At 31.2% G+C, this 11,431-nt stretch overlaps 1 long non-coding RNA gene across 1 annotated transcript; it reads left to right on the top strand.

The window, feature by feature from the left end:
• Positions 1-7,058: 7,058 nt before the first annotated feature.
• On the top strand, positions 7,059-9,236 carry LOC117682356 (uncharacterized). The gene is made up of 3 exons (XR_010712619.1): positions 7,059-7,211; positions 7,465-7,626; positions 8,897-9,236. It is a non-coding gene; the product is annotated as an uncharacterized lncRNA (long non-coding RNA).
• Positions 9,237-11,431: the final 2,195 nt, after the last annotated feature.

The following is an 11,431-nucleotide window of genomic DNA, read 5'->3' as shown; positions in this document are numbered from 1 at the left end:
AAGGTAAAGGATCATAGTTGGTATGGTCAAATATCTGCCCCAAATTTTAACCAATTTTTAAACAGAATCGTATAAGAGTATAAGAGTCAAATCTTCATAAATCATCGAACTGAACATGCCTATCACTTCAATCTTAATTTTTGTCATCATTGCTCATTTGTTGTTTATCTTTGACGTCATCTAAATGACCCAATTTTTGCAATTTTGCAAGCAAATGAAAATAATGTCATTTTTTCTTATATTTTGCATTCGGAAGTATGGAGCGCAGGTCTGCTCAAGTACGATTTTGACATATGTTTCTCTTCATAAAATTAATATACTCATCATACTAAAAAATGGTACCTAAGCAAACCTGTGCTTAAAGTTTTCCAGACCAAAAAACATCCGAAAACCCCCATATTTTGCTATAAAACAATTTATTTAATATGATTTCAACTCTCTTCCACCTTTTTTTCAAAACTCTTCATAAAACTTTTATTTTTGGGGTGAAAAATGCATAATAACGCACACAGTTCTTGAATAGATAAAAAATATTTAAATAAGAAATTACGATCTTTGATGAACCATAACAAAATTTCTTTTATAAATCATTATGTTGCTTTAACCAATATGCCAAAATGCGCAATGTACATTTATGTATTCAACAAAACATCACAAAATTAACATTTTTTCCTAGATTTTACATAAAAAGGAGTTTGAGATACGATTTAACTTTAGACAAGTATGTGTTCTTTTGATTTTTTTTTTCGTAAAAAACATTTTTAGCTGTGTATGCTACTGTACATTTTTAACAAAATTTTCTATGAGAGAATGCACCGGACGATTCAATAATTTTAATGCCTTCTACATTTTACATCCAGATCTTTATGGGAAAATAATGTACCTACAAGGAATAAGAAAAGACAGGTCCTCACCCTTGCTAAATGACTTCGGTGGAGAAATGACATTTTTCATGTGGGATGAAAATGAGCCCATAGCTGACTCAAGCCGTGTTTACCTACGTACAAGTAATTTGAATTCAACTGCGATGAAAGTAACAAGAGGACAAATGGCCAGACATTTTCTTTGTTTTATTATGTAGAAATTACATAGTGTGCTTATTATGAATTTTATACAATGCTATTCAAACTGAAAATTGTATTTTTTCTGAGTGTGATTTTTAAATATATTTTTTTGCTTGTTCTTGGTGCAGATTACACATTGGGTTATTAAAATTTCTAAACAGATATAATTTCATGACATGTAGTGATAACGAACAGTGTTCAAAATCAGACGTCCAACAAAAAATACAAAACAGGAGCAGAGCAAACACGGAAAACTAGACTGAGGTAGAATTAAGTGCCATGGAGGAGTAATCCTCTGCTGACCTGTCACAAAGGTGAGCCGTATGATCTTTGTCGTAATCGGGGGGGGGGGGGGGAATAGAAAAATCGTTAGGACTAGACAGTTAATTAATTCCGTGTAATAATGGTCTAACATTAAGTCTGAAAAACGTCAGTCAGTAAGCGACCAAATGGAAGATTATATATGTTGACTAAGTTGTTTTATCGACCATGAAAACTTACAAAAATTGACTTCAATGGAGACTGAAGATTCCCCTGTTTTATCAACTTGTTTGTCAGTAGCTTGCCTCTTCTTCAAAATTGTTCCAAATATCTTTAAATTACAAATTTTTTGTAATATCTTCAATATATTAATATATTGTAAAACACATATTTTCGTTGGGTCAAAATTTCGTTGTTTTTAAACCAAATAAGATTTTGTTGGCATTTAATTTCGTCATATCGTAATCTCTTTGTTTTCATTATTACTTATTATTACTCGTCATGGATTTAATTTCGTTAATTTAAACTGTCAACGAAAATAACAAAATCAAATCCTCAACGAATATTTCTGCTTCTACATTAGATCAATTGCTAGAATCTGTTGTGCTGAATATTCATCTTATACCAGTTTGTCGTGTTTTTCATTATTTTCGCTTTTCTGATATATCATCAATAATGGTTTTGCCTTGACACATATTTAAGCATTGATAGATGTCAGATGTATTAATATTTCAAGTGTACGTTAAAACTACAATTCAAACTGCGATTCCTTTGAATAATGTTTTATAAATTTGCACTGACATGAAAAAGGGCTGTTCTATATCGGTACAAGGTTTTGTATTGATAGATAGTCTGCATTTCATCAAAAAATGATTGGTGTAAAATAAGTGTGAATATCCGTAACCACAATTATTTTTCATAATAATACAAAATTAATCTTAATCTTTAAAAAGCCATATTTATACACGTGCATGTCATTTAGTTTTGAACTATTGAACCTTTTATATATCATGTTGGCAACTCACTCATGATTTAAAATAAGCACAGCATTTTTCATGATCAAAAGACGTCATTTTCACGTATTTCCCAAACCGTTACATTTCACTATTTATCTAAAAGACGTAGTATCGCTTTCCTCATAAGTTTTAAAGCAGGAAAACGCAACAACGGCTTATCAAAAGTTATTATACTGCAAATTAAATAAGACTTTAAAATATTAATAGCATTTCTTCAGATAATTAATTTGAATTATAAATTTAAAAGCTGAACATATGTAGAAAAAAATGTTTTAGATTAAATATCTTTTATTATATCTTTTATTCTTTATATTTGTGGGCAGTGGGATTGCTCTTTTGTAATCAATTTGAAATATCTTTATTTTTTACTGCGAAGATCACAAATTCACAAAAGCAGGAATATAAAACACTTTTTAATGATCCATCCTAAAGGAAGAAAACGTTTACCAACAAATGATATATCTGACATGTATTTTATTTCAAACGGCAGATTAAAGCTATTTCTCTATTTTTACATTTGACTTAGTTCTAGAGGTAACCCTTTCCATTTTAATCTAGAAACTACCCAGGGAATATGAACATGGTGGAAGATTTTACTGTACCATTAAAGAGCAAAACACCTTATAATGTGTTTCACCTGTATTATCATTCAACTTTGTGGTGATCTGAGTGTAAATACATGGTTCAATTTTTAGAAGCAATTGCATACATATTGAGTAAAGTTTAAAACAATACATCGATTAGAGATGCTTTTATAATCGGAAACAGACTGCATGGTGATGAAAGCACTTCTTTGGCAATCCATGAACTGCATTAGTGACAAGCGATATGTTTGAATAAAATGCACTGTGAACATTGTTTCATTTTCGTGTCAAGTAGTATGAGCAAAGAAAATGACTTGAGTGTAAATTAAGCTAAATATCATATAACTACCGAACAAATAAGTTCAAGATTAACCAATATTTTTAACCAAGTAAGTGTTATAAAATAAATGTGAAGTGGCTCTTACAATTAGAACTAATGTTCGATTTCAAACCCATCAAACATATTGATTGGTTAATTTTAAGGAAATTCATGCATCCCTCCCACCGCCCTTTGTATATAGTCACCAATATGAACAGGACACCTGTATCATTTTGCTTTTTTAAAATACTGTTACATGTAACATGGGTATCGATAATACCAGAGTCTTGCTTTTTTGCTTGTTGTTAATGATAAATCATATTCTATGCAGCCAGATAAATGGGTACCATGAGATACGCTGGAACTCAAGACGAAAAGATTGCGTCTTTTTGAAGAAAGAAGGTTTGAATTTTATCGACTGTGTAGAACAGTGTCTTCGAAGAAAAAGATGCCTATCCATTAATTACTCAAGAATTAAATTACATTGCGAGTTAAATTCTGAAGATCCAGAATGGTTAATATATACTGGAACCGTAAGCACTTACTTAATCTACTGCAACGACCTTATAGAAGAGGATAACGAATATGTCTACAGTCATATGAGTCAGTGGAATATGGTAAAAATGTTTAATGTATACGTAACGTCATATTTAGAATGACTGCCAGATAATTAGCAAGACATCAGTTTGGCTTGTATAGGTACAATGTAGCATACATGAGGAGGACTTATTATTGCTCAATTAATTAATATATGTTCCATAGAGTCACTTAAACACTTCTAAGCTTGGTTACTAATTAAATTTTACAACTCTAAATGTACTTAAACTGCGTGTAGTGTATTCATAACATATTTTTGATTGGTTTTTTTTCAGGATGTTGTTGGAAGCTGTGCTCATCACAACTGCAGTCTAAATGAGTTGTGTGTCGGTGTTATAGGAACAACTAGATCTGTTTGTAAAATTGCAGGTTATATTTTTTCTCACCATTCGAGAATGTGCCACAGATTTATTTCAATTGTAATGATATTGTATAATAATAGTAATGCTATTTCTGACAAAGTATACAACGATTCCTTATAGAAATTTACTTTCTACTCATTAAACCACGCTTTACGTTCTAAAGAAATAATTAAAGATGCTACAATTATGTTAATTCATTACCCAACTGATCGAACAAAAACTTGTTGTCAGAAACAATAATTTCGTAAAGAAACTATTCTGAAGATTTAGCTTTAAATATCTAAATATAGTTGTAAATTTTCATTAAAAATTCTCCCTCTAGGAAATACATATGAATAAATTAATAGCCACGGTTTTCTAAATAACCTAAATTTTTCATTATTCATACTGCTAAATAGAAAATTGCAAACATATTTCATTTGATTCCTGTATTTGACCCTTAATTCAACGATACAGAAACTTGAAAATCTTTTTCGTTTTTAGAATGCAGCTCTCCGCCTAGTTTCCTGAACGCTGACCTTGTGATAGAACCAAACACGCAAACTGTGTTTGGAATAGGGTTGGTAAAGAGCTACCAATTAAAAGAAGGTTACATGTCGTCATCAAATGAACACGACTTTCAAATGACCTGCCATGATGATGGAAAATGGATTGATTATCAATCTGGTATGTGCATAAATTTTACCTTTATTTACTTTTCAGAAGAAAATTGTAAAGCATTTGAAATTACAATAGCCATTTATATATTAACTTTCAGTTTTGCAAACTTGCAAATTTTCTAATTTTTTGAAATAACCTAATGCAAAATTACATTTTTATTTTCAATCAAAAATGTTTTGAAAATATAGAATTTCGTGATTTCTAAACGTATAATGTTTTGTTTTTATTCAGGTACTGTAGACGTACTTTTGTCCGCGTGGTATTAATTTACGCTATGAACGCGGGCACAAATTTTCCGCGGAATTTTTTCCCAGTGTACTTAAAGTTCATTTTTAAATGAAATTTTGAAATTGCATTACATAAGGATAATCGGAAGTTACTACATTATATAACACTTGCATATACGTGTACCCAATGTAGATCATTTTTATCTATGCAAACTGTCAAACAAATTTGTATTGAGAATTCACATAATAAATAATTTAATCTCCTAAAGATTTGAATTTTCTGTAAATTTACTTGCAAGTAATTTAAACTTCTCCCAGCTTGAGATAACGGCACGTGTCAGACGACAAATAGCCCCAAGCGGGTCTGTAATTCAATGACCCAATTAACTATACGCTAAGACCCGTGTTTTTACTGCAATGTTTTTAATCCCTTTGTGCTCTGACTTTTAATTGATAAAAGTGATCAACTCATAATTTAAACGATGTGGTGTTTCACAAGACGATTTTAGCCAGCGTCGTAACATCTTGACGGCTAACTAATGACTACCTACCAGTTCACAACCGATAATTACTGTTCACTGTGAACAGTTCTTACAATTTAAGTCCAAAGTTGGACAAATTCTAGGTAATAAAAATGGCTCAGACTTAAATTTAATAAAAATTATTCCAATAATTTTTTTTTCATTCAAAGAATCCGCGTAAATTTTTACCCGCGGATTAAATTGATATTGTGATTCCGCGGAATTATGACCCCATGGAAAAAAATACGTCTACAGTATTTAAAAAAAAAAAACTTCATACCGCTCATTTCTTAGATCAATGATAATAATGTGTACATCTGATCATTTGTTTTTTTAAATGACTTTCTATGCTTTAATTATGATTTTATTAGGGAACAACGAACATATACCACAGTGTGACTTTCTGAAACAATCATCGTCTGTAGAATCTGTGCAACTCGATACCCAGTTTGTACAAATACCAATGGTTCAGTTGGAAGATGGAAGCAAATGGATGGTAAGAAATATGAAAAAAACGTACATAGGTTATGTTCTGTTCAAGAAGTATCATTTGAATTTGTAAATGTATTTTCAACCTACAGAGAAGCAAAAACGTTCATTTCTGTGTTAACTTTTTCACAGGTCATGAGGTCATTTTTTAAGTCACAATGAACAAAATCACGATCTAACTGGTTTGCATATTTCTTTATTACAAACATGAAAATGCAGTTAAGTACATAATTCTGATGGATATTTCATTTTTAAATGTAAATTTAGGTTATGAACAGCAATGTTGATTGGTACGTGATCAAATCGTCTGGAAGTCGTTCGGGCTTTACAGGATTTGATCACGTGACCAACTAAGTTAATATTGCGGTGAACTTTTCAACATTGCAGTTTATTTTTTACATTTTTAAGGAATACTTCTTTGACTTTATAATAATTTAACGAATACATTGCGGTTAAAATAATATTTTTTATTATAAATGTAGAATAGGGCAAATTGTATCTGCATTGTAACACCCATGAAAACCCCTAAAAATTCATAGTGTATTTAATTTCGGCATAAAATACTTATTTTTGGATGTCGTCGTCGTGCAGACAAATTGAATACCGCGCATCAACGCAGTATCATAATTTGTCTGCACAGGCCTCGGTGTGTTATAGGACCGACGACATCCAACCTTAGCATTTGTATTCATATTGATGTTCATTTTTATGAATATTAATAAGAAGATAAGATTTATCATTTAATGATTTTTTCATCAATACATATCAAATCAGTTATTATGGTTTATACGTTTCCTTTAATCTTACAATAACAAATACCCTCAAAACGCATGACAACTTCTATATTTGTGCTCATGGCGCATGAATATGCTACATGTAAGTATATTCACGGGAAATTAAATGTCGCAGATTTCCAATGCAAACATAAGGAGAAGTACGCACTAAATGTAAATAATAGTCAAAGATGTCAAGAAAGAACATTACGTGTATCTTAAAGAACATGCGACTTTTTAGATAATTCAACGACGATGTACTGGAACAGTAAATTTCCTCAGAACAAAGGGAGAGTACAAGACTGGATTTGGTTCTCTGGACTCCGAGTTCTGGATTGGTAATATAAACGTTGTGTTTTCCTTTTTATCTAATATCTGATTTTGTTGAACGTGACGATGGTGTTTACATTATGAATTAACATGGAATTATATCCCTTAATAATAATACCATTACTTTTTATGTAGGGTATTTATTTATTATAAGACAACTTCCCTCCAAGAAAGAACTTATCAAAATTATCATTTTAACAACAGCCGATTCACTCGAATTGACTGCCTAGTATAATATCATGTCATTGCTTATCATATCAGGAAATGAAGCTATCCATAGACTTACATTCGGAGGATATCACATTCTACATGTTGAAGTTCTTGCTGATGACATTTGGTATTTTGGACAATACTCTTGGTTTGACGTTGCCTCTGAAGCAAATGGCTTCCAGGTTCAGTTCAACAACTTTACAGGCAACATTTGTAAGTGAACTATACTGCCTAATGTGGTTTTATTAATATTCGTTGAATACCAATTTTCGTGGATTTCGTTGTTAAGTTGAATCACGAAATTTAATGTTCATTGAAGTGTAATTTCTATTAACATTTTCTATTGATAGGGTCATTGGCCACGAATTTACGTATCCTTGAAACTGTGATTTTCACATTATCCACGAAAATTGATACCCTTGAATATTAATGAAACCACAGTATTCATAATTATAATTCACATTGTTATCTACCAGTGGCAATTTTTCATTCTTGTATTAATGCAAAAACGGAGGCTCGAGGGATTATTTATACCTGTGAAACATGAAATATAAATGTTTTAATAATTCATGTCAAACACATTTTTTTGACAGTATCGGGCCTAATAAAAAATGTTTACTTTTTTATTTTAAAAATACTCGTAAAGGAAAATGAGTCCCTTAAGCAAATTGTTCTTTTTCGAATCAATTGATTAATCATATCGAAATGAAAAACAAATTTCACTGTAAACGAATTGTTTGAGAACAATCAAAAGAGTATCCATTCCATTGTACCATTTAATTTTAACCCTCTGTATAATCTCTGGGTTTTGTTAAGGATTTAGTCATGTGTTCCATCATTTTCTATATCCTCCATAATTTAAATGCTGATTAACATTAAATAAAACGTGCTTTTCTCCTAAATACACAACCATTGTGTAGGTTAACTCCCATTACTTAGGTACATATCACTGTTTGGCGCTATTTTTGAATTATTGTTTTTCAGTTCTTAGCAATGAATAAAAATATTTAGACGTGTAAGGTGATGATTTAAATTTTTGATTTGTTATGATATCGTTAGTTCACAAACTAGTCTAAATTAAAACGGTAATGATTTATATTTTTTATTTGTTATGCTATCGTTTTTTCACAAACAAACCTAAATAAAAACAGAGGAGAGAATTAAGAAGAATTAACGATCTTAATTTTGAGGGTTATGCAGCCCCTTAAAAACGGTCTGAGACAGGGAAATATCGCCCTGAGGGTGATACAACCCTAGCATCCGGTTGCTGTCTCACCTAATCAAAAACACTGGTATCACACTCCTAGGAATATGAAATACCATTATCTACAATCAATATTATTAGTATTTGCAATTAGACGAAATGTATTTATCACTAGATGAATAAATGATAAATAATTTTTTCAGTTTAAAGTTTCCTGTAAATGCTGGTAGTTTGAAATAAGTTTATTTTAAAACGCATAATTATATATTTTTTGGGTAGCTGAAACATTGAGCTATTTTAATGGAATGCAATTTTCTGCTTTGGACGACGACAATGATAAGGCGACCGTTAACTGCGCTCTCACAAACAATGGAGGATGGTGGTTCAGGGAATGTCATCGAGCCAACGTGAACGGTCTGTATGGTGAGCGATCGACGAAAGGATTATCTTGGTTGATGTCTGAGGGAGATTGGATATATCCCTCTCGTGTAATCATGATGCTTCAGAAGCCTTTGTAAATCAATATGGGGTATTGTTGTAAGAACATACTTAATTGTACTGATGTCTCTAAAACTGACAAGAGATATAAATACTCTTCATTTTTAATCTGATGGTGATATGGGACACTTGTAGATATAAATGTGGATTAAAGTATGTTATTACTAAAATACTTTCACCGTTTTATAATTCAAAAATTTGACAATAATTGACCAAAAATAATCTTTAAAAATGTTTGGTAAAAAGTAAAACGTAACACAAAAATCATAAACGCTCCAATTTCATTGGAATTCATGACTTTAAGAGTCTTAGTTAACGATCTAACCCATTGCGCCGCTACGCAGTTAGGTAACAATTTTGGTAAAGGAAAAATTTACTTGCTTTTATTGTTTATTTCGATAAAAAGGATGCCACAATAGGAACTGTCCCATGCCACCTTAATGTATCTCCAATTCAATACAACAAATGGTAAAGTAAAGTATATTTGAATGGTGTTTTCGATACATGTATAGTAAATCTGGTATTATTTCTAGTAGCAATATAAAGTTAACGTTAACTTTTAATTTTGAATCCTTTTTATACTGTCAAATCTGGTTCTGATTGTCACTCTGTGATCAATGGAGATACAAGTTTTCGATAATATGGGCGAACAAAAAATTACCCTTAAAAGTTTCAACGATCGAATTTAGATAAAAATGTATTTCATGATCGGATTTCAATGCAACAAAAAAAAAATATTGACTAATACTTATATCATAAATTCGTATTTGAGTGAATTAGGAACGTTTATCAGATCGAATGTTTTGAATAAATGCAAGTCTCTGTCATTTTGGATATTATATATTAGATTAACTGAATCTAATTGAAACTAATCTGATTGCTTAAAAAATGTGGTTAATTTCTGACGACTTGGCCGATTCTGTTTCACTTAGATACTAGCTAATATTAAATGAAATGTTTGTAAGTATCCCGCTCTTTTTTTAACGTTAAAGCATCATTATCTAGCGACGTTGGATTAGTACATGCCGGTATATTAACGTAAATAAAAATTTTAGTCAAATGGAATAATAAAGATTTGCTTTTACTATACACCAAATATATTCATTTTAAAAAAAACAAGTTATAGTTCTCTCTTAAATTAGAAAAACAATACGCCGGTTTCGAGATAGGAACTCTCTTGTTTAGGAGGCGCAAATAATACGCGAGTTGAAGCGGAGGTGGGACACATCGTCAACGTAAACAATAGCAACGCGCCGAAAAAAGCAATGTCTTTAAACGTAAATTAAATGTTGAAACCGCAACTTAAATTGTTTTTAATTGAACGAGGAATGACTGTCAGTGACTAAAGCGTCCATCAACTTCGGGAATTGGCTAAGAAAGCGATAGATTTGAAATTACCGGTGTTAAAAGCTCCAGATGACACAAAAGAATTTCTGCGCCAGAGAAGTCGTATAATTATTGATGGAGAGGTAGTTGAATTTCCGTTTATAACATCCCCAAAACTCAATAAATGAACTGATGATTTGAGACACATTCCCGTTTTTTGTCAGGCCGATTTATTTGTTTATTTATTATCAAAAGCAAACGCCGGGTGGTCTCCTGCACGTCTACAAAATTACAAGTCCGAACGCGGTTATAGATTGTATCAGTCTAATCACATTCACTCTGTGAAGTGTCATGAGTTATCCCACAACTACATCTATGTAAAATCACTCTGTATTAGAGAAACCTCACAATCAGCTGATATATACAGGACCTGGTGCCTGCTAAATCGTGTTGATGGTAGTTGTACATCTGCTGGCTGTGATTGCACTGGGTAACTTGTGTTTAATTTTTTTTTATTATGAATAATTCACCACACAATCATAATAATCACTGATAATAGAGAAAAAAGTAAACTTTGTGTTCAGGATCGATCATGATAACAATTTATTACTGCCAAAATTTAATGACTGCTTAATTCACATGCACTACATACATGGTAGCAAGTAGTTATTTAAATGCAAAATCGTTAAAAATACCACTGAAGGCTACATATATTTTAGGTAATATTAAAAATTTTAAAAAGTTATATTGCACCGGTTTGAACATTCAGTAGATACACATGTAAAATTTACTGAAACATGTTTAAAACATTGAATTCATTTGACAATTGAAAAGCCAGAATAATGTATTGTAACATGAAATATTTGCATCGTTGAGATACATGTATATCAATTTTTTAATAATTTAATTGTACTCTTTTTATCAAGAGATGATGGTGGATGTAAACATGTTGTGGCCCTATTGTTCAGTTTGTCACTGTGGTCAGAGAGG

The sequence above is a fragment of the Magallana gigas genome, chromosome 4 (genome assembly GCF_963853765.1).
Source record: "Magallana gigas chromosome 4, xbMagGiga1.1, whole genome shotgun sequence".
Taxonomy (NCBI): Eukaryota; Metazoa; Mollusca; class Bivalvia; order Ostreida; family Ostreidae; genus Magallana; species Magallana gigas.
The sequence above is the reverse complement of the archived record's forward strand: the minus strand, read 5'-3'. Positions and strand labels throughout refer to the sequence as shown.